This window comes from Bufo bufo, unplaced genomic scaffold, assembly GCF_905171765.1.
Source record: "Bufo bufo unplaced genomic scaffold, aBufBuf1.1, whole genome shotgun sequence".
In the NCBI taxonomy this organism is placed as follows: Eukaryota; Metazoa; Chordata; class Amphibia; order Anura; family Bufonidae; genus Bufo; species Bufo bufo.
The window spans coordinates 17,218-42,127 of NW_024400201.1; the positions used below are offsets into that span (position 1 = coordinate 17,218).

The 24,910-nt window shown below is 41.7% G+C and overlaps 8 non-coding genes across 8 annotated transcripts; all 8 read right to left on the reverse strand.

The window, feature by feature from the left end:
- Nucleotides 1-1,017: 1,017 nt before the first annotated feature.
- TRNAS-GCU lies at nt 1,018-1,099 on the reverse strand. Its single transcript has one exon. It is a non-coding gene; the product is annotated as a tRNA-Ser (tRNA).
- Nucleotides 1,100-3,252: 2,153 nt separating this feature from the next.
- Nucleotides 3,253-3,333, reverse strand: TRNAS-GCU. The gene has a single exon. It is a non-coding gene; the product is annotated as a tRNA-Ser (tRNA).
- Nucleotides 3,334-8,587: 5,254 nt separating this feature from the next.
- On the reverse strand, nt 8,588-8,669 carry TRNAS-GCU. Its single transcript has one exon. It is a non-coding gene; the product is annotated as a tRNA-Ser (tRNA).
- Nucleotides 8,670-14,475: 5,806 nt separating this feature from the next.
- Nucleotides 14,476-14,557, reverse strand: TRNAS-GCU. Its single transcript has one exon. It is a non-coding gene; the product is annotated as a tRNA-Ser (tRNA).
- A 2,154-nt stretch (nt 14,558-16,711) lies between these two features.
- On the reverse strand, nt 16,712-16,793 carry TRNAS-GCU. Its single transcript has one exon. It is a non-coding gene; the product is annotated as a tRNA-Ser (tRNA).
- A 2,706-nt stretch (nt 16,794-19,499) lies between these two features.
- TRNAS-GCU lies at nt 19,500-19,581 on the reverse strand. The gene has a single exon. It is a non-coding gene; the product is annotated as a tRNA-Ser (tRNA).
- A 2,153-nt stretch (nt 19,582-21,734) lies between these two features.
- On the reverse strand, nt 21,735-21,816 carry TRNAS-GCU. Its single transcript has one exon. It is a non-coding gene; the product is annotated as a tRNA-Ser (tRNA).
- A 2,154-nt stretch (nt 21,817-23,970) lies between these two features.
- TRNAS-GCU lies at nt 23,971-24,052 on the reverse strand. The gene has a single exon. It is a non-coding gene; the product is annotated as a tRNA-Ser (tRNA).
- Between the last annotated feature and the right edge of the window lie 858 nt (nt 24,053-24,910).

Below are 24,910 nucleotides of genomic sequence, written 5' to 3' on the forward strand. Positions count from 1 at the left end.
TTAAACGGCTGACATCTGATCACAGATGTCAGCCGTTTATACCAGGGTGTCAGCAATGTGCTGACACCCTGGTATACCACTGTACACCAACGATTATTGAAGGGGAGGCGGGCGGGGGATCGCGATCCCGCCTTCCGCACCGCCCGCCTCCCGCACCGCCCGCCTCCCGCACCGCCTTCAACACCTGCACCTCCCGCCAACATAATATCATTCAGGGGTGCAGGGGACCCCCCCGCGCATTTAGCCGAGGAGCCTGCTAAATAATTTGAGCAGGCACCATGTTCCGATCACCGCCGGCTGGGCGGCAGTGATCGGAACAACACATGACGTATCGGTACGTCAAGTGTCCTTAAGGGCTCGGGAAACATCCGTACCGGTACGTCATGTGTCCCTAATGGGTTAATCTATATGTAAGACACAGATTTTGTGGCAGATTATGTAGTGGACAGAGCTAGTTACTGTAGAGCTATTCAAAATGAAGTGAGCTACCTCAAAACAGCTGATCGGAATGGGTATGGGGTGTCCAACCCCTGCCGATCAGAAATGAGTGGCCTATCCTGAACATAGGCTGTCAAAAGTACATTTTTTAACTATCTTTCAAACATCTGGTGAAGCTGCCATCCAAACAAGTTGGTTTGATCGTGAAATGATCTTTTGGGGGTAACCAAAATTTTTACTCCCAGCTAGAGAACAATAATTAATATGCCAATTTACTCTACACTTAAGCAGTACTTGTATTGACACTTTAGAAATTAGTACCCGGGTTTGTTTGTATGAATCTGACTAAAAGTTTCAAATGGAGTTCTATCGGGTAAGATTAGTCATTGACCATTGTGGTCCCTATCGACAATACCACTATTTAAAAAATGTAGGCACCAGTTATTCGATTTTCTTGCAAATATTCACCCTACAAGGGGTCATAGCCGTTGAGATAGTGTAAAGAAAACCGTGCGCAACAGGGGTGTCAACGCAATGGAGTTGTCAATAAACGGTAAAGATAACCTCCCGAAAGGTTTGCGACGAGGATGGGATTCGAACCCATGCATGCAGAGCACAATGGATTAGCAGTCCATCGCCTTAACCACTCGGCCACCTCGTCTAGTTGATTGCCGTTAATTCTTGCACGACATCACATGGCTTACCACATTTGCAATTTATGAAGAACGTAACTTGTATTCTTATGGGGTTTCCTCTTAAATACAAATATCTTCACCACCCCTCACTGATACAAAAAAAAAGCTATAAAAAAAACAAAGGCCAAGTAACCAAAACAGACGTCAATACATTTGGTCATTATCTTATGCTTGTCGTTCTGCAAGTGCTTGGAGCTTTTATTAAAGTTGTTAGAATTTGGTAATTTTGGGGTATCTTCCTTTTCTTAAAAAACTCCTATCTTAACATGGTTCTAAAACTCACAGTCTATACTGGGTCACAAATAAATGCGTGTCTAGAGGAGTTTTGGCCTAGGTCTCCATGATGATTTCTCTCTGGATGCTCTAAAGGGCACGTTGGGTAGCGTGGGTAGTGTATGGGCGGGTGTTATCTTAGTAAAACACCATGTCTCCTGAGTAAAACATGGCAGTAGCACAGATTTCATAACCCCACCCGATCAAAACTTTTAAATTGCCCCTATGACTTATCAAATGTTTTTTGAAAACTCAATGACTCTTTAAAGCACCTTGGTCAGCCCTCCTCGAAATGCATGGACATGGAAGATCCTCCATTTGAAATATGCAGTCTTTGCAGTTGCTCTATGCTCTGGCTAAAATAGTAGTGCTGAGCTGGGCACCTTTCCTCTCGTGTTCACTTTAAGGTTGCCTTGACAGATACCTTTTTGTGGGGTCTTGTAAAAGCACCCTGTTGATGTTTATTTTTGTCCAGTTTCTTTGGTTAGAAATTTTTCACTTGTGCATTTTCAAGCATTCTTTCTACTTTCGAGAAGTGTATGGGAAAACGGCCTGATAAAAACCCATACCTAGAACATGCTACATTTTGAAGTAAAAATGCCATGTACCTGAAAAACATACACACACAAAAATTAAAAGAGAATGCAAGACAAATGCAAAGTTTCCAAAAATGGAAAGAATAATGCCGCAAAAAATGGGGTATTTTTCTAAATACACACTCTAACATCACCCTAAAGGGTAACTGAGCATTGTTTTCTGCAGAAAACTTCTTAAAAAAACGGACTATTTCTAATTTCTTTCTGCATATAGTGATACCTTTTTAAGGCTCTTGGTGGGAGAGCCGTGGGCATATTTGGAGGACATGTCGCATCTTTAAGTTGTTGAGTCTAAAATTGAACAAGTGTTGGCTCCTGGTAGCCCTAAGTGTCACCTTCGTAGGGTGAATTCACACGGGCTTGAATTTTATGCCACAAACAAATATGCCTCAAAATCCTCAGGCTTAACAAGTGGTTTTTCATGAGCATTTACATGCCAATTTGTCTCTGACTGGCTGCCGATTTCACACCTTGCAAAGGGAAGGATGAAATCAACAGCAATTCCGTGGCAAATCTCCATCTTAATCTATATGTAAGACATCGATTTTGTGGCAGATTATGTAGTGGACAGAGCTAGTTACTGTAGAGCTATTCAAAGTGAAGTGAGCTACCTCAAAACAGCTGATCGGAATGGGTGTGGGGTTTCCAACCCCTGCCGATCAGAAATGAGTGGCCTATCCTGAACATAGGCTGTCAATAGTACATTTTTAAACTACCTTTCAAACATCTGGTGAAGCTACCATCCAAACAAGTTGGTTTAATCGTGAAATGAATATAATTCATTCTGGATCATAACTACTTCTTATTTTATGGTAACTTTAATCTCCAGTCATTTGGAGCTGCTATGGGGACTATTTTTATGTTGATTTATGAAAGCTATGTATCTTTTGGGGGTAACCAAAATTTTTACTCCCAGCTAGAGAACAATAATTAATATGCCAATTTACTCTACACTTAAGCAGTACTTGTATTGACACTTTAGAAATTAGTACCCGGGTTTGTTTGTATGAATCTGACTAAAAGTTTCAAATGGAGTTCTATCGGGTAAGATTAGTCATTGACCATTGTGGTCCCTATCGACAATACCACTATTTAAAAAATGTAGGCACCAGTTATTCGATTTTCTTGCAAATATTCACCCTACAAGGGGTCATAGCCGTTGAGATAGTGTAAAGAAAACCGTGCGCAACAGGGGTGTCAACGCAATGGAGTTGTCAATAAACGGTAAAGATAACCTCCCGAAAGGTTTGCGACGAGGATGGGTTCGAACCCATGCATGCAGAGCACAATGGATTAGCAGTCCATCGCCTTAACCACTCGGCCACCTCGTCTAGTTGATTGCCGTTAATTCTTGCACGACATCACATGGCTTACCACATTTGCAATTTATGAAGAACGTAACTTGCATTCTTATGGGATTTCCTCTTAAATACAAATATCTTCACCACCCCTCACTGATACAAAAAAAAAGCTATAAAAAAAACAAAGGCCAAGTAACCAAAACAGACGTCAATACATTAGGTCATTATCTTATGCTTGTCGTTCTGCAAGTGCTTGGAGCTTTTATTAAAGTTGTTAGAATTTGGTAATTTTGGGGTATCTTCCTTTTCTTAAAAAACTCCTATCTTAACATGGTTCTAAAACTCACAGTCTATACTGGGTCACAAATAAATGCGTGTCTAGAGGAGTTTTGGCCTAGGTCTCCATGATGATTTCTCTCTGGATGCTCTAAAGGGCACGTTGGGTAGCGTGGGTAGTGTATGGGTGGGTGTCAGGGCCGGACTGGCCATAGGGCAGACCGGGCATTTGCCCGGTGGGCCGGGCCGCCTGGTGGGCTGGGCCGAACACAATCAGCTGGGCAGGAGTGGAGATGAGCGCTTCCCAGTGGCGTAACTATCAGTCACTGTACTTCCTCACCCCGGGCCCCTGTCAGAGCAGCTGACTTCTCCTGCACCACTTGCACTCTGTCACTGACCTCCTGACATAAGTGACATCGCTCCGCCTCTCCCCTCCTTAGTTCTTATGACGGACAGTGGTGACCAGCAACAGGATGGCCCGATGTGGGCGGAGCTATAATAGCCGCGCCCCCTTTTATACCCGCGATTCCTGCAGCCTGAACTTTCCTGCCCACCATGCTGAACATCAGTTGGATTGGAATTTGTCACAACTGCACCAGTGATGTGAGTAGCAGGGGAACTGGGGTTATATTCAGCTTTCCCAGACTGTGCACATGTGACATGCAGTACAGTAGGAAAGCTGGGTGAATTATATCATGAAATGTCATCCAGCTTCCCTGCTATCCTGGATGGCACAAGTGCAGAGGCATTAGAGTATGGGGGAGAGGCACAGCAGGAAAGCTGGGTGTCTATATATGTGTATTGTATATGTGTGCGTCCATGTATGTGGTGACTGTGTGCATGAGTGCGCCCCTGTATGTGAAGAGTATGTGTATGAGTGCGTCTCTGTATGTGAAGAGTATGTGTATGAATGCATCTATGTATATGGAGAGTGTGTGTATGACTGCGTCCATGTATGTGGAGAGTGCGTGTATGACTGCGTCCATGTATGTGGAGAGTGTGTGTATGACTGCGTTCATGTATGTGGAGAGTGTGTGTATGAGTGCGTCCATGTATGTGGAGAGTGTGTGTATGACTGCGTCCATGTATGTGGAGAGTGCGTGTATGACTGCGTCCATGTATGTGGAGAGTGCGTGTATGACTGCGTCCATATATGTGGTGACTTTGTGTATGAGTGCATCTATGTATATGGTGAGCGCATGTATGAGTGCGTCCATGTATGTGGAGACTGCGTTCATGTATGTGGAGACTGCGTTCATGTATGTGGAGAGTGCGTGTATGACTGCGTCCATGTATGTGGAGAGTGCGTGTATGACTGCGTCCATGTATGTGGAGAGTGCATCCATGTATGTGGAGAGTGCCTGTATGACTGCGTCCATGTATGTGGAGAGTGCATCCATGTATGTGGAGAGTGCGTGTATGACTGCGTCCATGTATGTGGAGAGTGCGTGTATGACTGCGTCCATGTATGTGGAGAGTGCGTGTATGACTGCGTCCATGTATGTGGAGAGTGCGTGTATGACTGCGTCCATGTATGTGGAGAGTGCGTGTATGACTGCGTTCATGTATCTGGAGAGTGTGTGTATGACTGCGTCCATGTATGTGGAGAGTGCGTGTATGACTGCATCCATGTATGTGGAGAGTGCGTGTATGACTGCGTCCATGTATGTGGAGAGTGCTTGTATGACTGCTTCCATTTATGTGGAGAGTGCGTGTATGACTGCGTCCATGTATCTGGAGAGTGCGTGTATGACTGCGTCCATGTATGTGGAGAGTGCGTGTATGACTGCGTCCATGTATGTGGAGAGTGTGTGTATGACTGCGTCCATGTATATGGAGAGTGCGTGTATGACTGCACTATGGGGGCATCTACTGGGGGCCCTATATACTGGCACGCATTATAGGTGGGCACTATGGAGAAGTGGGGAACAAGAGCACTATGAGGGCATTATCTAGGGACATTTAATACTGGCACCCATTTTGATGCCACTATGGGGAAGGGAGGAAAGGAGCATTATGGGGGTATCTATGTGGGGCAGTCTATAGGGGCATTTTATAGTGCCACATTATGGAGGGAACTATGGAGACGGGGAAGGAGCACTATGGGGGCATCTTCTGGGGGGACTATATGGGAGTATTTTATACTGGCACAAATTATAAGGTCACTATGGGCATCTAAGCTCAACTGGGGGCACTAAGTGTTTTTTGTAGTGGCACATAGTACAGGTCATTGGAACACATGAGGGCACTCTGGGGACATTGGCTCTACTGGGGGCACTAAGAGGAGGTATTTATTTTTTTACTGCCACACAACGGGGCATTTTTTGTACTGGTGCACATTATAAGGGGGGGGGGTTCTACTGTCACACATTATAAAGAGAATTATTACTATCGGGGCATTATGGTGGGCTTTATTACAACTGGGGGACTATGGGAGCATTATTACTTGTGGGACACAATTACTGTTGGGGGCGCTGTAGGAGCACTATTACTACTAAATGCACTCTGGCAAAGAAATAATTACTATAGTTGGGACTTTGGGAGCACCATTACTTTGGGGGCACCCTGGCACAGCATCAGCTTAGCACAGTTCTTTTTGCAGTATAGTTTTGGGGAGCACAGCTTCTCAGTATTGGGGGTGCATGATAGGAGGTTAATTGGAGGATGATGGAAAAGTAGGAAACTAAGATGTCTGTCAAACTCTGCAGAGACGTAAGATGGCTGAAAAAAAATTATCATGGCAGTCTGGTCTGAATGGAGAAGATGAAGAAAGAGAACATCTACATCAGAGGAGACGTCACTGGATATAAGAGGTATGGGGCGCTGTATTAGGCTACTTTCACATCTGCGTTAGTGATCCTGGCGGCTGTTCCAGCTGAGAATTCACTGGATCCGGCACTGCTGGATGCAGACAGAATGCCCTCCAGCCCCACTAACTATAAAGGTGTACGGCAGAGATCCGGCCACAAGCTGGGAAAAATGCAGAGAATCAGCAGGACATAAACCGCTGCATGCTGTGCTTTGTGTCCAGTCGATTCCTTGCATTTTCTGCCGGATTATGTGGCCGGATCGTACTAAGACCCCTAATGTCACCTGGGGACCCCCAAAGAAGCTTGTGTGTTGACTGAAGCCTTCCTATCTTACTGGTGGCTGGCCCTGCCTCTCAATTGTGCTTCCAGTTTTGGCTCCGCCCCTAGACTGCAAGGGGGTGGGGCCTGTTGGGGGTCATGTGATTGGGCTGCTCAGTCAAAAATGCCCGGGCCTATTTTTTGTTCCAGTCCGGCCCTGGTGGGTGTTATCTTAGTAAAACACCATGTCTCCTGAGTAAAACATGGCAGTAGCACAGATTTCATAACCCCACCCGACCAAAACTTTTAAATTGCCCCTATGACTTATCAAATGTTTTTTAAAAACTCAATGACTTTTTAAAGCAGCTTGGTCAGCCCTCCTCGAAATGCATGGACATGGAAGATCCTCCATTTGAAATATGCAGTCTTTGCAGTTGCTCTATGCGCTGGCTAAAATAGTAGTGCTGAGCTGGGCACCTTTCCTCTCGTGTTCACTTTAAGGTTGCCTTGACAGATACCTTTTTGTGGGGTCTTGTAAAAGCACCCTGTTGATGTTTATTTTTGTCCAGTTTCTTTGGTTAGAAATTTTTCACTTGTGCATTTTCAAGCATTCTTTCTACTTTCGAGAAGTGTATGGGAAAACGGCCTGATAAAAACCCATACCTAGAACATGCTACATTTTGAAGTAAAAATGCCATGTACCTGAAAAACATACACACACAAAAATGAGAAGAAAATGCAAGACAAATGCAAAGTTTCCAAAAATGGAAAGAATAATGCCGCAAAAAATGGGGTATTTTTCTAAATACACACTCTAACATCACCCTAAAGGGTAACTGAGCATTGTTTTCTGCAGAAAACTTCTTAAAAAAACGGACTATTTCTAATTTCTTTCTGCATATAGTGATACCTTTTTAAGGCTCTTGGTGGGAGAGCCGTGGGCATATTTGGAGGACATGTCGCATCTTTAAGTTGTTGAGTCTAAAATTGAACAAGTGTTGGCTCCTGGTAGCCCTAAGTGTCACCTTCGTAGGGTGAATTCACACGGGCTTGAATTTTATGCCACAAACAAATATGCCTCAAAATCCTCAGGCTTAACAAGTGGTTTTTCATGAGCATTTACATGCCAATTTGTCTCTGACTGGCTGCCGATTTCACACCTTGCAAAGGGAAGGATGAAATCAACAGCAATTCCGTGGCAAATCTCCATCTTAATCTATATGTAAGACACGGATTTTGTGGCAGATTATGTAGTGGACAGAGCTAGTTACTGTAGAGCTATTCAAAGTGAAGTGAGCTACCTCAAAACAGCTGATCGGAATGGGTGTGGGGTGTCCAACCCCTGCCGATCAGAAATGAGTGGCCTATCCTGAACATAGGCTGTCAATAGTACATTTTTAAACTACCTTTCAAACATCTGGTGAAGCTACCATCCAAACAAGTTGGTTTAATCGTGAAATGAATATAATTCATTCTGGATCATAACTACTTCTTATTTTATGGTAACTTTAATCTCCAGTCATTTGGAGCTGCTATGGGGACTATTTTTATGTTGATTTATGAAAGCTATGTATCTTTTGGGGGTAACCAAAATTTTTACTCCCAGCTAGAGAACAATAATTAATATGCCAATTTACTCTACACTTAAGCAGTACTTGTATTGACACTTTAGAAATTAGTACCCGGGTTTGTTTGTATGAATCTGACTAAAAGTTTCAAATGGAGTTCTATCGGGTAAGATTAGTCATTGACCATTGTGGTCCCTATCGACAATACCACTATTTAAAAAATGTAGGCACCAGTTATTCGATTTTCTTGCAAATATTCACCCTACAAGGGGTCATAGCCGTTGAGATAGTGTAAAGAAAACCGTGCGCAACAGGGGTGTCAACGCAATGGAGTTGTCAATAAACGGTAAAGATAACCTCACGAAAGGTTTGCGACGAGGATGGGATTCGAACCCATGCATGCAGAGCACAATGGATTAGCAGTCCATCGCCTTAACCACTCGGCCACCTCGTCTAGTTGATTGCCGTTAATTCTTGCACGACATCACATGGCTTACCACATTTGCAATTTATGAAGAACGTAACTTGCATTCTTATGGGGTTTCCTCTTAAATACAAATATCTTCACCACCCCTCACTGATACAAAAAAAAAAGCTATAAAAAAAACAAAGGCCAAGTAACCAAAACAGACGTCAATACATTTGGTCATTATCTTATGCTTGTCGTTCTGCAAGTGCTTGGAGCTTTTATTAAAGTTGTTAGAATTTGGTAATTTTGGGGTATCTTCCTTTTCTTAAAAAACTCCTATCTTAACATGGTTCTAAAACTCACAGTCTATACTGGGTCACAAATAAATGCGTGTCTAGAGGAGTTTTGGCCTAGGTCTCCATGATGATTTCTCTCTGGATGCTCTAAAGGGCACGTTGGGTAGCGTGGGTAGTGTATGGGCGGGTGTTATCTTAGTAAAACACCATGTCTCCTGAGTAAAACATGGCAGTAGCACAGATTTCATAACCCCACCCGATCAAAACTTTTAAAATGCCCCTATGACTTATCAAATGTTTTTTGAAAACTCAATGACTCTTTAAAGCACCTTGGTCAGCCCTCCTCGAAATGCATGGACATGGAAGATCCTCCATTTGAAATATGCAGTCTTTGCAGTTGCTCTATGCGCTGGCTAAAATAGTAGTGCTGAGCTGGGCACCTTTCCTCTCGTGTTCACTTTAACCCCTTAAGGACACAGCCTTTTTACACCTTAGGACCAGGCCATTTTTTGAAAATCTGACCAGAGTCCCTTTAAGTGCTGATAACTTTAAAACGGTTTGACTTATCCAGGCCGTTCTGAGATTGTTTTTTCGTCACATATTGTACTTCATGACACTGGTAAAATGGAGTAAAAAAAATAATTTTTTTTGCACCAAAAAATACCTAATTTAACAAAAATTTGAAAAAAATTTGCAAATTTCAAAGTTTCAGTTTCTCTACTTCTGTAATACATAGTAATACCCCCAAAAATTGTGATGACTTTTCATTCCCCATATGTCTACTTCATGTTTGAATTGTTTTGGGAATGATATTTTATTTTTTGGGGATGTTATAAGGCTTAGAAGTTTAGAAGCAAATCTTGAAATTTTTCCGAAATTTACAAAAACTCAATTTCTAGGGACCAGTTCAGGTCTCAAGTCACTTTGCGAGGCTTACATAATAGAAACCACCCAAAAATGACCCCATCTAAGAAACTACACCCCTCAAGGTATTCAAAACTGATTTTGCATACGTTGTTAACCCTTTAGGTGTTGCACAAGAGTTATTGGCAAATAGGGAGGAAATTTGAGAATTTCATTTTTTTGTCTAATTTTTCATTTTAACCCATTTTTTCCACTAACAAACCAAGGGTTAACAGCCAAACAAGACTGTATCTTTATTGCCCTGACTCTGCCATTTACAGAAACACCCAATATGTGGCCGTAAACTACTGTACGGCCACACAGCGGGGCGTAGAGTGAAAGTTGCGCCGTTTGGTTTTTGGAAGGCTGATTTTTATGGACTGGTTTATTTACACCATGTCCCATTTGAAGCCCCCTGATGCACCCCTAGAGGAGAAACTCCCTAAAAGTGACCCCATCTAAGAAACTACACCCCTCAAGGTATTCAAAACTGATTTTACATACATCGTTAACCCTTTAGGTGTTGCACAAGAGTTATTGGCAAATGGCGATGAAATTTGAGAATTTCATTTTTTTGCCTAATTTTCCATTTTAACCCATTTTTTCCACTAACAAAGCAAGGGTTAACAGCCAAACAAGACTGTATCTTTATTGCCCTGACTCTGCTGTTTACAGAAACACCCCATATGTGGCCGTAAACTACTGTACGGGCACACAGCGGGGCGTAGAGTGAAAGGTGCGCCGTTTGGTTTTTGGAGGGCTGATTTTGCTGGACTGTTTTTTTGGCACCATGTCCCATTTGAAGCCCCCCTGATGCACCCCTAGATTATAAACTCCATAAAAGTGACCCCATCTAAGAAACTACACCCCTCAAGGTATTCAAAACTGATTTTACAAACTTTGTTAACCCTTTAGGTGTTGCACAAGATTTAATGGAAAATAGAGATACAATTTCAAAATTTCACTTTTTTGGCAGATTTTCCATTTTAATATTTTTTTTCCAGTTACAAAGCAAGGGTTAACAGCCAAACAAAACTCATTATTTATGGCCCTAATTCTGTAGTTTACAGAAACACCCCATATGTGGTCGTAAACAGCTGTACGGGCACACGGCAGGGCGCAGAAGGAAAGGAACACCATATGGTTTTTGGAAGGCATATTTTGCTGGACTGGTTTTTTTTGACACCATGTCCCATTTGAAGCCCCCCTGATGCACCCCTAGAGTAGAAACTCCAAAAAAGTGACCCCATTTTAGAAACTACGGGATAGGGTGGCAGTTTTGTTGGTACTAGTTTAGGGTACATATGATTTTTGGTTGCTCTATATTACACTTTTTGTGCGGCAAGGTAACAAGAAATAGCTTTTTTGGCACCGTTTTTTTTTTTGTTATTTACAACATTCATCTGACAGGTTAGATCATGTGGTAATTTTATAGAGCAGGTTGTCACGGACGCGGAGATACCTAATATGTATACAATTTTTTTTATTTATGTAAGTTTTACACAATGATTTCATTTTTAAAACCAAAAAAATGTTTTAGTGTCTCCATAGTCTAAGAGCCATAGTTTTTTCAGTTTTTGGGCGATTATCTTAAGTAGGGTCTCATTTTTTGCGGGATGAGATGACGGTTTGATTGGCATCTATTTTGGGGTGCATATGACTTTTTGATTGCTTGCTATTACACTTTTTGTGACGTAAGATGACAAAAAATGGCTTTTTTTTACACCGTTTTTATTTTTATTTTTTTACGGTGGTCATCTGAGGGGTTAGATCATGTGATATTTTTATAGAGCCGGGCGATACGGACGCGGCGATACCTAATATGTATACTTTTTTTTTATTTATGTAAGTTTTACACAATGATTTCATTTTTGAAACAAAAAAAATCATGTTTTAGTGTTTCCATAGTCTAAGAGCCATAGTTTTTTCAGTTTTTGGGCGATTATCTTGGGTAGGGTATGATTTTTGCGGGATGAGATGACGGTTTGATTGTTACAATTTTGGCGTACATGCGACTTTTTTGATCACTTTTATTACCTTTTTTGGGAAGTAAGGTGGGCAAAATTTCAATTCCATCATAGTTTTTAATTTTTTATTTTTATGGTGTTCACCGTTCGGGTAAAGTAACATGACCGTTTTATAGATCAGGTCGTTACGGACGCGGCGATACCAAACATGTGTAGGGAATTTTATTTTTTTCATTTTTTATCAGTGATAAATGTGTTTTTTTATTTTTACTTTTTTTTCACTTTTATTCACTTTTTTTTGACCCAGACCCACTTGGTTCTTGAAGATCCAGTGGGTCTGATGTCTGTATAATACAGTACAGTACAATATATATTGTTCTGTACTGTATTTTACTTACACTGAACAGATCTATGCCTTTCAGCACAGATCTGTTCAGCACCATGGACAGCAGGACGCCTGAGAGGCGTCCTGTTGCCATGGGAACCTTGCCCGTCTGCTAAGTACTGCTCAGAACTTCGCAGACGGGGAAGGGTAAGGAGGGGATCTCTCGGGGGGCTCTCTGGGGGCTCTCTCCCTCCCCATCGGGGGGCTGCAAAGGCACAGCAGCCCCCCGATGGGAGAGGGAGGGAGCTCCCTGCGCTGTTAACCTTTTCCATACAGCGGTCCGTACGGACCGCTGTATGGAAAGGGTTAAACGGCTGACATCGCATCGCAGATGTCAGCCGTTTATACCAGGGTGCCAGCAATGTGCTGGCACCCTGGTATCCCCACTAGACGCCAACGATTATACAAGGGGAGGCGGGCGGGGGATCGCGATCCCGCCTGCCGCACCGCCCGCCTCCCGCACCGCCCACACCGCCCGCAACCCTCCCCCTGCACCTCCCGCCACCATAAAAATCATTCGGGGGTGCAGGGGGGGGTGAATAAAACTTTTTTTTTGGCATATAAAGTTTCTGATCCCCGCAGTCAGGGACTGCGGGGACCAGAAACTTCAGAAATCGCAGCAAACCGCAGGTCTGAATTGACCTGCGGTTTGCCGCGATCGCCGACATGGGGGGGTCACGGGACCCCCCCGCGCATTTAGCCTAGGTGCCTGCTCAATGATTTGAGCAGGCACCGGGTTCCGATCACTGCCAGCCGCACGGCAGTGATCGAAAATACACAGGGCGTACATGTACGCCCTGTGTCCTTAAGTACCAGGGCACAAGGGCGTACCTGTACGCCCTATGTCCTTAAGAGGTTAAGGTTGCCTTGACAGATACCTTTTTGTGGGGTCTTGTAAAAGCACCCTGTTGATGTTTATTTTTGTCCAGTTTCTTTGGTTAGAAATTTTTCACTTGTGCATTTTCAAGCATTCTTTCTACTTTCGAGAAGTGTATGAGAAAACGGCCTGATAAAAACCCATACCTAGAACATGCTACATTTTGAAGTAAAAATGCCATGCACCTGAAAAACATACACACACAAAAATGAGAAGAAAATGCAAGACAAATGCAAAGTTTCCAAAAATGGAAAGAATAATGCCGCAAAAAATGGGGTATTTTTCTAAATACACACTCTAACATCACCCTAAAGGGTAACTGAGCATTGTTTTCTGCAGAAAACTTCTTAAAAAAACGGACTATTTCTAATTTCTTTCTGCATATAGTGATACCTTTTTAAGGCTCTTGGTGGGAGAGCCGTGGGCATATTTGGAGGACATGTCGCATCTTTAAGTTGTTGAGTCTAAAATTGAACAAGTGTTGGCTCCTGGTAGCCCTAAGTGTCACCTTCGTAGGGTGAATTCACACGGGCTTGAATTTTATGCCACAAAGAAATATGCCTCAAAATCCTCAGGCTTAACAAGTGGTTTTTCATGAGCATTTACATGCCAATTTGTCTCTGACTGGCTGCCGATTTCACACCTTGCAAAGGGAAGGATGAAATCAACAGCAATTCCGTGGCAAATCTCCATCTTAATCTATATGTAAGACACAGATTTTGTGGCAGATTATGTAGTGGACAGAGCTAGTTACTGTAGAGCTATTCAAAGTGAAGTGAGCTACCTCAAAACAGCTGATCGGAATGGGTGTGGGGTGTCCAACCCCTGCCGATCAGAAATGAGTGGCCTATCCTGAACATAGGCTGTCAATAGTACATTTTTAAACTACCTTTCAAACATCTGGTGAAGCTACCATCCAAACAAGTTGGTTTAATCGTGAAATGAATATAATTCATTCTGGATCATAACTACTTCTTATTTTATGGTAACTTTAATCTCCAGTCATTTGGAGCTGCTATGGGGACTATTTTTATGTTGATTTATGAAAGCTATGTATCTTTTGGGGGTAACCAAAATTTTTACTCCCAGCTAGAGAACAATAATTAATATGCCAATTTACTCTACACTTAAGCAGTACTTGTATTGACACTTTAGAAATTAGTACCCGGGTTTGTTTGTATGAATCTGACTAAAAGTTTCAAATGGAGTTCTATCGGGTAAGATTAGTCATTGACCATTGTGGTCCCTATCGACAATACCACTATTTAAAAAATGTAGGCACCAGTTATTCGATTTTCTTGCAAATATTCACCCTACAAGGGGTCATAGCCGTTGAGATAGTGTAAAGAAAACCGTGCGCAACAGGGGTGTCAACGCAATGGAGTTGTCAATAAACGGTAAAGATAACCTCACGAAAGGTTTGCGACGAGGATGGGATTCGAACCCATGCATGCAGAGCACAATGGATTAGCAGTCCATCGCCTTAACCACTCGGCCACCTCGTCTAGTTGATTGCCGTTAATTCTTGCACGACATCACATGGCTTACCACATTTGCAATTTATGAAGAACGTAACTTGCATTCTTATGGGGTTTCCTCTTAAATACAAATATCTTCACCACCCCTCACTGATACAAAAAAAAAGCTATAAAAAAAAACAAAGGCCAAGTAACCAAAACAGACGTCAATACATTTGGTCATTATCTTATGCTTGTCGTTCTGCAAGTGCTTGGAGCTTTTATTAAAGTTGTTAGAATTTGGTAATTTTGGGGTATCTTCCTTTTCTTAAAAAACTCCTATCTTAACATGGTTCTAAAACTCACAGTCTATACTGGGTCACAAATAAATGCGTGTCTAGAGGAGTTTTGGCCTAGGTCTCCATGATGATTTCTCTCTGGATGCTCTAAAGGGCACGTTGGGTAGCGTGGGTAGTGTATGGGCGGGTGTTATCTTAGTAAAACACCATGTCTCCTGAGTAAAACATGGCAGTAGCACAGATTTCATAACCCCACCCGATCAAAACTTTTAAATTGCCCCTATGACTTATCAAATGTTTTTTGAAAACTCAATGACTCTTTAAAGCACCTTGGTCAGCCCTCCTCGAAATGCATGGACATGGAAGATCCTCCATTTGAAATATGCAGTCTTTGCAGTTGCTCTATGCGCTGGCTAAAATAGTAGTGCTGAGCTGGGCACCTTTCCTCTCGTGTTCACTTTAAGGTTGCCTTGACAGATACCTTTTTGTGGGGTCTTGTAAAAGCACCCTGTTGATGTTTATTTTTGTCCAGTTTCTTTGGTTAGAAATTTTTCACTTGTGCATTTTCAAGCATTCTTTCTACTTTCGAGAAGTGTATGGGAAAACGGCCTGATAAAAACCCATACCTAGAACATGCTACATTTTGAAGTAAAAATGCCATGTACCTGAAAAACATACACACACAAAAATGAGAAGAAAATGCAAGACAAATGCAAAGTTTCCAAAAATGGAAAGAATAATGCCGCAAAAAATGGGGTATTTTTCTAAATACACACTCTAACATCACCCTAAAGGGTAACTGAGCATTGTTTTCTGCAGAAAACTTCTTAAAAAAACGGACTATTTCTAATTTCTTTCTGCATATAGTGATACCTTTTTAAGGCTCTTGGTGGGAGAGCCGTGGGCATATTTGGAGGACATGTCGCATCTTTAAGTTGTTGAGTCTAAAATTGAACAAGTGTTGGCTCCTGGTAGCCCTAAGTGTCACCTTCGTAGGGTGAATTCACACGGGCTTGAATTTTATGCCACAAACAAATATGCCTCAAAATCCTCAGGCTTAACAAGTGGTTTTTCATGAGCATTTACATGCCAATTTGTCTCTGACTGGCTGCCGATTTCACACCTTGCAAAGGGAAGGATGAAATCAACAGCAATTCCGTGGCAAATCTCCATCTTAATCTATATGTAAGACACAGATTTTGTGGCAGATTATGTAGTGGACAGAGCTAGTTACTGTAGAGCTATTCAAAGTGAAGTGAGCTACCTCAAAACAGCTGATCGGAATGGGTGTGGGGTGTCCAACCCCTGCCGATCAGAAATGAGTGGCCTATCCTGAACATAGGCTGTCAATAGTACATTTTTAAACTACCTTTCAAACATCTGGTGAAGCTACCATCCAAACAAGTTGGTTTAATCGTGAAATGAATATAATTCATTCTGGATCATAACTACTTCTTATTTTATGGTAACTTTAATCTCCAGTCATTTGGAGCTGCTATGGGGACTATTTTTATGTTGATTTATGAAAGCTATGTATCTTTTGGGGGTAACCAAAATTTTTACTCCCAGCTAGAGAACAATAATTAATATGCCAATTTACTCTACACTTAAGCAGTACTTGTATTGACACTTTAGAAATTAGTACCCGGGTTTGTTTGTATGAATCTGACTAAAAGTTTCAAATGGAGTTCTATCGGGTAAGATTAGTCATTGACCATTGTGGTCCCTATCGACAATACCACTATTTAAAAAATGTAGGCACCAGTTATTCGATTTTCTTGCAAATATTCACCCTACAAGGGGTCATAGCCGTTGAGATAGTGTAAAGAAAACCGTGCGCAACAGGGGTGTCAACGCAATGGAGTTGTCAATAAACGGTAAAGATAACCTCCCGAAAGGTTTGCGACGAGGATGGGATTCGAACCCATGCATGCAGAGCACAATGGATTAGCAGTCCATCGCCTTAACCACTCGGCCACCTCGTCTAGTTGATTGCCGTTAATTCTTGCACGACATCACATGGCTTACCACATTTGCAATTTATGAAGAACGTAACTTGTATTCTTATGGGGTTTCCTCTTAAATACAAATATCTTCACCACCCCTCACTGATACAAAAAAAAAGCTATAAAAAAAAACAAAGGCCAAGTAACCAAAACAGACGTCAATACATTTGGTCATTATCTTATGCTTGTCGTTCTGCAAGTGCTTGGAGCTTTTATTAAAGTTGTTAGAATTTGGTAATTTTGGGGTATCTTCCTTTTCTTAAAAAACTCCTATCTTAACATGGTTCTAAAACTCACAGTCTATACTGGGTCACAAATAAATGCGTGTCTAGAGGAGTTTTGGCCTAGGTCTCCATGATGATTTCTCTCTGGATGCTCTAAAGGGCACGTTGGGTAGCGTGGGTAGTGTATGGGCGGGTGTTATCTTAGTAAAACACCATGTCTCCTGAGTAAAACATGGCAGTAGCACAGATTTCATAACCCCACCCGATCAAAACTTTTAAATTGCACCTATGACTTATCAAATGTTTTTTGAAAACTCAATGACTCTTTAAAGCACCTTGGTCAGCCCTCCTCGAAATGCATGGACATGGAAGATCCTCCATTTGAAATATGCAGTCTTTGCAGTTGCTCTATGCGCTGGCTAAAATAGTAGTGCTGAGCTGGGCACCTTTCCTCTCGTGTTCACTTTAAGGTTGCCTTGACAGATACCTTTTTGTGGGGTCTTGTAAAAGCACCCTGTTGATGTTTATTTTTGTCCAGTTTCTTTGGTTAGAAATTTTTCACTTGTGCATTTTCAAGCATTCTTTCTACTTTCGAGAAGTGTATGGGAAAACGGCCTGATAAAAACCCATACCTAGAACATGCTACATTTTGAAGTAAAAATGCCATGTACCTGAAAAACATACACACACAAAAATTAAAAGAGAATGCAAGACAAATGCAAAGTTTCCAAAAATGGAAAGAATAATGCCGCAAAAAATGGGGTATTTTTCTAAATACACACTCTAACATCACCCTAAAGGGTAACTGAGCATTGTTTTCTGCAGAAAACTTCTTAAAAAAACGGACTATTTCTAATTTCTTTCTGCATATAGTGATACCTTTTTAAGGCTCTTGGTGGGAGAGCCGTGGGCATATTTGGAGGACATGTCGCATCTTTAAGTTGTTGAGTCTAAAATTGAACAAGTGTTGGCTCCTGGTAGCCCTAAGTGTCACCTTCGTAGGGTGAATTCACACGGGCTTGAATTTTATGCCACAAAGAAATATGCCTCAAAATCCTCAGGCTTAACAAGTGGTTTTTCATGAGCATTTACATGCCAATTTGTCTCTGATCTGACTGGCTGCCGATTTCACACCTTGGAAAGGGAAGGATGAAATCAACAGCAATTCCGTGGCAAATCTCCATCTTAATCTACTAAGGGGTATCAGGGATGGGTACATTATTATACAGGGCAGGGTAATATAACTCAGCTCAGGACTAGGCCTATCAGACATTATACAGTTATAATGAGTAATGACACCCACAGCAGCCTCCATTCTAAATAATGTCCATAGTGATCCTTATTAAACTTAATGTCCCCCACAGTGACAGTGGCCCCCCCATTGTAATTAATGCCCCCCCCATTGTAATTAATACCCCCCCAGACCATCACTCGCCTCACAGCAGGCATCAGCACTGCTCAGGGGCTCAGGGCGGGCGGTAACAGGCAGGCAGTGCGGCGCTCACTCACTCACTGTATGTCACGCGCCTGCGCCGCCTAGTGGGAGGAGCAGGCGCGTGACGTCAGTAAGTGCCGCCCGCACTGTCTGAAGAGTAATAGGACTCGGCACTCGGGCGCAGGTCAGAGGGAGGGAGCCAGGGCGCACGGCCGAGAAACGACAAGAGGGCGCCCCTGCCGGCGCCCCCCCTCTGACAGTGCCCCGGGCGGCCGCCCGTCCCGCCCGCCCCTAGAAACGGCCCTGATGTAAGACACGGATTTTGTGGCAGATTATGTAGTGGACAGAGCTAGTTACTGTAGAGCTATTCAAAGTGAAGTGAGCTACCTCAAAACAGCTGATCGGAATGGGTGTGGGGTGTCCAACCCCTGCCGATCAGAAATGAGTGGCCTATCCTGAACATAGGCTGTCAATAGTACATTTTTAAACTACCTTTCAAACATCTGGTGAAGCTACCATCCAAACAAGTTGGTTTAATCGTGAAATGAATATAATTCATTCTGGATCATAACTACTTCTTATTTTATGGTAACTTTAATCTCCAGTCATTTGGAGCTGCTATGGGGACTATTTTTATGTTGATTTATGAAAGCTATGTATCTTTTGGGGGTAACCAAAATTTTTACTCCCAGCTAGAGAACAATAATTAATATGCCAATTTACTCTACACTTAAGCAGTACTTGTATTGACACTTTAGAAATTAGTACCCGGGTTTGTTTGTATGAATCTGACTAAAAGTTTCAAATGGAGTTCTATCGGGTAAGATTAGTCATTGACCATTGTGGTCCCTATCGACAATACCACTATTTAAAAAATGTAGGCACCAGTTATTCGATTTTCTTGCAAATATTCACCCTACAAGGGGTCATAGCCGTTGAGATAGTGTAAAGAAAACCGTGCGCAACAGGGGTGTCAACGCAATGGAGTTGTCAATAAACGGTAAAGATAACCTCTTGAAAGGTTTGCGACGAGGATGGGATTCGAACCCATGCATGCAGAGCACAATGGATTAGCAGTCCATCGCCTTAACCACTCGGCCACCTCGTCTAGTTGATTGCCGTTAATTCTTGCACGACATCACATGGCTTACCACATTTGCAATTTATGAAGAACGTAACTTGTATTCTTATGGGGTTTCCTCTTAAATACAAATATCTTCACCACCCCTCACTGATACAAAAAAAAAGCTATAAAAAAAAACAAAGGCCAAGTAACCAAAACAGACGTCAATACATTTGGTCATTATCTTATGCTTGTCGTTCTGCAAGTGCTTGGAGCTTTTATTAAAGTTGTTAGAATTTGGTAATTTTGGGGTATCTTCCTTTTCTTAAAAAACTCCTATCTTAACATGGTTCTAAAACTCACAGTCTATACTGGGTCACAAATAAATGCGTGTCTAGAGGAGTTTTGGCCTAGGTCTCCATGATGATTTCTCTCTGGATGCTCTAAAGGGCACGTTGGGTAGCGTGGGTAGTGTATGGGCGGGTGTTATCTTAGTAAAACACCATGTCTCCTGAGTAAAACATGGCAGTAGCACAGATTTCATAACCCCACCCGATCAAAACTTTTTAATTGCCCCTATGACTTATCAAATGTTTTTTGAAAACTCAATGACTCTTTAAAGCACCTTGGTCAGCCCTCCTCGAAATGCATGGACATGGAAGATCCTCCATTTGAAATATGCAGTCTTTGCAGTTGCTCTATGCGCTGGCTAAAATAGTAGTGCTGAGCTGGGCACCTTTCCTCTCGTGTTCACTTTAAGGTTGCCTTGACAGATACCTTTTTGTGGGGTCTTGTAAAAGCACCCTGTTGATGTTTATTTTTGTCCAGTTTCTTTGGTTAGAAATTTTTCACTTGTGCATTTTCAAGCATTCTTTCTACTTTCGAGAAGTGTATGGGAAAACGGCCTGATAAAAACCCATACCTAGAACATGCTACATTTTGAAGTAAAAATGCCATGTACCTGAAAAACATACACACACAAAAATGAGAAGAAAATGCAAGACAAATGCAAAGTTTCCAAAAATGGAAAGAATAATGCCGCAAAAAATGGGGTATTTTTCTAAATACACACTCTAACATCACCCTAAAGGGTAACTGAGCATTGTTTTCTGCAGAAAACTTCTTAAAAAAACGGACTATTTCTAATTTCTTTCTGCATATAGTGATACCTTTTTAAGGCTCTTGGTGGGAGAGCCGTGGGCATATTTGGAGGACATGTCGCATCTTTAAGTTGTTGAGTCTAAAATTGAACAAGTGTTGGCTCCTGGTAGCCCTAAGTGTCACCTTCGTAGGGTGAATTCACACGGGCTTGAATTTTATGCCACAAAGAAATATGCCTCAAAATCCTCAGGCTTAACAAGTGGTTTTTCATGAGCATTTACATGCCAATTTGTCTCTGACTGGCTGCCGATTTCACACCTTGCAAAGGGAAGGATGAAATCAACAGCAATTCCGTGGCAAATCTCCATCTTAATCTATATGTAAGACACGGATTTTGTGGCAGATTATGTAGTGGACAGAGCTAGTTACTGTAGAGCTATTCAAAGTGAAGTGAGCTACCTCAAAACAGCTGATCGGAATGGGTGTGGGGTGTCCAACCCCTGCCGATCAGAAATGAGTGGCCTATCCTGAACATAGGCTGTCAATAGTACATTTTTAAACTACCTTTCAAACATCTGGTGAAGCTACCATCCAAACAAGTTGGTTTAATCGTGAAATGAATATAATTCATTCTGGATCATAACTACTTCTTATTTTATGGTAACTTTAATCTCCAGTCATTTGGAGCTGCTATGGGGACTATTTTTATGTTGATTTATGAAAGCTATGTATCTTTTGGGGGTAACCAAAATTTTTACTCCCAGCTAGAGAACAATAATTAATATGCCAATTTACTCTACACTTAAGCAGTACTTGTATTGACACTTTAGAAATTAGTACCCGGGTTTGTTTGTATGAATCTGACTAAAAGTTTCAAATGGAGTTCTATCGGGTAAGATTAGTCATTGACCATTGTGGTCCCTATCGACAATACCACTATTTAAAAAATGTAGGCACCAGTTATTCGATTTTCTTGCAAATATTCACCCTACAAGGGGTCATAGCCGTTGAGATAGTGTAAAGAAAACCGTGCGCAACAGGGGTGTCAACGCAATGGAGTTGTCAATAAACGGTAAAGATAACCCCCGAAAGGTTTGCGACGAGGATGGGATTCGAACCCATGCATGCAGAGCACAATGGATTAGCAGTCCATCGCCTTAACCACTCGGCCACCTCGTCTAGTTGATTGCCGTTAATTCTTGCACGACATCACATGGCTTACCACATTTGCAATTTATGAAGAACGTAACTTGTATTCTTATGGGGTTTCCTCTTAAATACAAATATCTTCACCACCCCTCACTGATACAAAAAAAAAAGCTATAAAAAAAACAAAGGCCAAGTAACCAAAACAGACGTCAATACATTTGGTCATTATCTTATGCTTGTCGTTCTGCAAGTGCTTGGAGCTTTTATTAAAGTTGTTAGAATTTGGTAATTTTGGGGTATCTTCCTTTTCTTAAAAAACTCCTATCTTAACATGGTTCTAAAACTCACAGTCTATACTGGGTCACAAATAAATGCGTGTCTAGAGGAGTTTTGGCCTAGGTCTCCATGATGATTTCTCTCTGGATGCTCTAAAGGGCACGTTGGGTAGCGTGGGTAGTGTATGGGCGGGTGTTATCTTAGTAAAACACCATGTCTCCTGAGTAAAACATGGCAGTAGCACAGATTTCATAACCCCACCCGATCAAAACTTTTTAATTGCCCCTATGACTTATCAAATGTTTTTTGAAAACTCAATGACTCTTTAAAGCACCTTGGTCAGCCCTCCTCGAAATGCATGGACATGGAAGATCCTCCATTTGAAATATGCAGTCTTTGCAGTTGCTCTATGCGCTGGCTAAAATAGTAGTGCTGAGCTGGGCACCTTTCCTCTCGTGTTCACTTTAAGGTTGCCTTGACAGATACCTTTTTGTGGGGTCTTGTAAAAGCACCCTGTTGATGTTTATTTTTGTCCAGTTTCTTTGGTTAGAAATTGTTCACTTGTGCATTTTCAAGCATTCTTTCTGCTTTCGAGAAGTGTATGGGAAAACGGCCTGATAAAAACCCATACCTAGAACATGCTACATTTTGAAGTAAAAATGCCATGTACCTGAAAAACATACACACACAAAAATGAGAAGAAAATGCAAGACAAATGCAAAGTTTCCAAAAATGGAAAGAATAATGCCGCAAAAAATGGGGTATTTTTCTAAATACACACTCTAACATCACCCTAAAGGGTAACTGAGCATTGTTTTCTGCAGAAAACTTCTTAAAAAAACGGACTATTTCTAATTTCTTTCTGCATATAGTGATACCTTTTTAAGGCTCTTGGTGGGAGAGCCGTGGGCATATTTGGAGGACATGTCGCATCTTTAAGTTGTTGAGTCTAAAATTGAACAAGTGTTGGCTCCTGGTAGCCCTAAGTGTCACCTTCGTAGGGTGAATTCACACGGGCTTGAATTTTATGCCACAAACAAATATGCCTCAAAATCCTCAGGCTTAACAAGTGGTTTTTCATGAGCATTTACATGCCAATTTGTCTCTGACTGGCTGCCGATTTCACACCTTGCAAAGGGAAGGATGAAATCAACAGCAATTCCGTGGCAAATCTCCATCTTAATCTATATGTAAGACACAGATTTTGTGGCAGATTATGTAGTGGACAGAGCTAGTTACTGTAGAGCTATTCAAAGTGAAGTGAGCTACCTCAAAACAGCTGATCGGAATGGGTGTGGGGTGTCCAACCCCTGCCGATCAGAAATGAGTGGCCTATCCTGAACATAGGCTGTCAATAGTACATTTTTAAACTACCTTTCAAACATCTGGTGAAGCTACCATCCAAACAAGTTGGTTTAATCGTGAAATGAATATAATTCATTCTGGATCATAACTACTTCTTATTTTATGGTAACTTTAATCTCCAGTCATTTGGAGCTGCTATGGGGACTATTTTTATGTTGATTTATGAAAGCTATGTATCTTTTGGGGGTAACCAAAATTTTTACTCCCAGCTAGAGAACAATAATTAATATGCCAATTTACTCTACACTTAAGCAGTACTTGTATTGACACTTTAGAAATTAGTACCCGGGTTTGTTTGTATGAATCTGACTAAAAGTTTCAAATGGAGTTCTATCGGGTAAGATTAGTCATTGACCATTGTGGTCCCTATCGACAATACCACTATTTAAAAAATGTAGGCACCAGTTATTCGATTTTCTTGCAAATATTCACCCTACAAGGGGTCATAGCCGTTGAGATAGTGTAAAGAAAACCGTGCGCAACAGGGGTGTCAACGCAATGGAGTTGTCAATAAACGGTAAAGATAACCTCCCGAAAGGTTTGCGACGAGGATGGGATTCGAACCCATGCATGCAGAGCACAATGGATTAGCAGTCCATCGCCTTAACCACTCGGCCACCTCGTCTAGTTGATTGCCGTTAATTCTTGCACGACATCACATGGCTTACCACATTTGCAATTTATGAAGAACGTAACTTGCATTCTTATGGGGTTTCCTCTTAAATACAAATATCTTCACCACCCCTCACTGATACAAAAAAAAAAGCTATAAAAAAAACAAAGGCCAAGTAACCAAAACAGACGTCAATACATTTGGTCATTATCTTATGCTTGTCGTTCTGCAAGTGCTTGGAGCTTTTATTAAAGTTGTTAGAATTTGGTAATTTTGGGGTATCTTCCTTTTCTTAAAAAACTCCTATCTTAACATGGTTCTAAAACTCACAGTCTATACTGGGTCACAAATAAATGCGTGTCTAGAGGAGTTTTGGCCTAGGTCTCCATGATGATTTCTCTCTGGATGCTCTAAAGGGCACGTTGGGTAGCGTGGGTAGTGTATGGGCGGGTGTTATCTTAGTAAAACACCATGTCTCCTGAGTAAAACATGGCAGTAGCACAGATTTCATAACCCCACCCGATCAAAACTTTTAAATTGCCCCTATGACTTATCAAATGTTTTTTGAAAACTCAATGACTCTTTAAAGCACCTTGGTCAGCCCTCCTCGAAATGCATGGACATGGAAGATCCTCCATTTGAAATATGCAGTCTTTGCAGTTGCTCTATGCGCTGGCTAAAATAGTAGTGCTGAGCTGGGCACCTTTCCTCTCGTGTTCACTTTAAGGTTGCCTTGACAGATACCTTTTTGTGGGGTCTTGTAAAAGCACCCTGTTGATGTTTATTTTTGTCCAGTTTCTTTGGTTAGAAATTTTTCACTTGTGCATTTTCAAGCATTCTTTCTACTTTCGAGAAGTGTATGGGAAAACG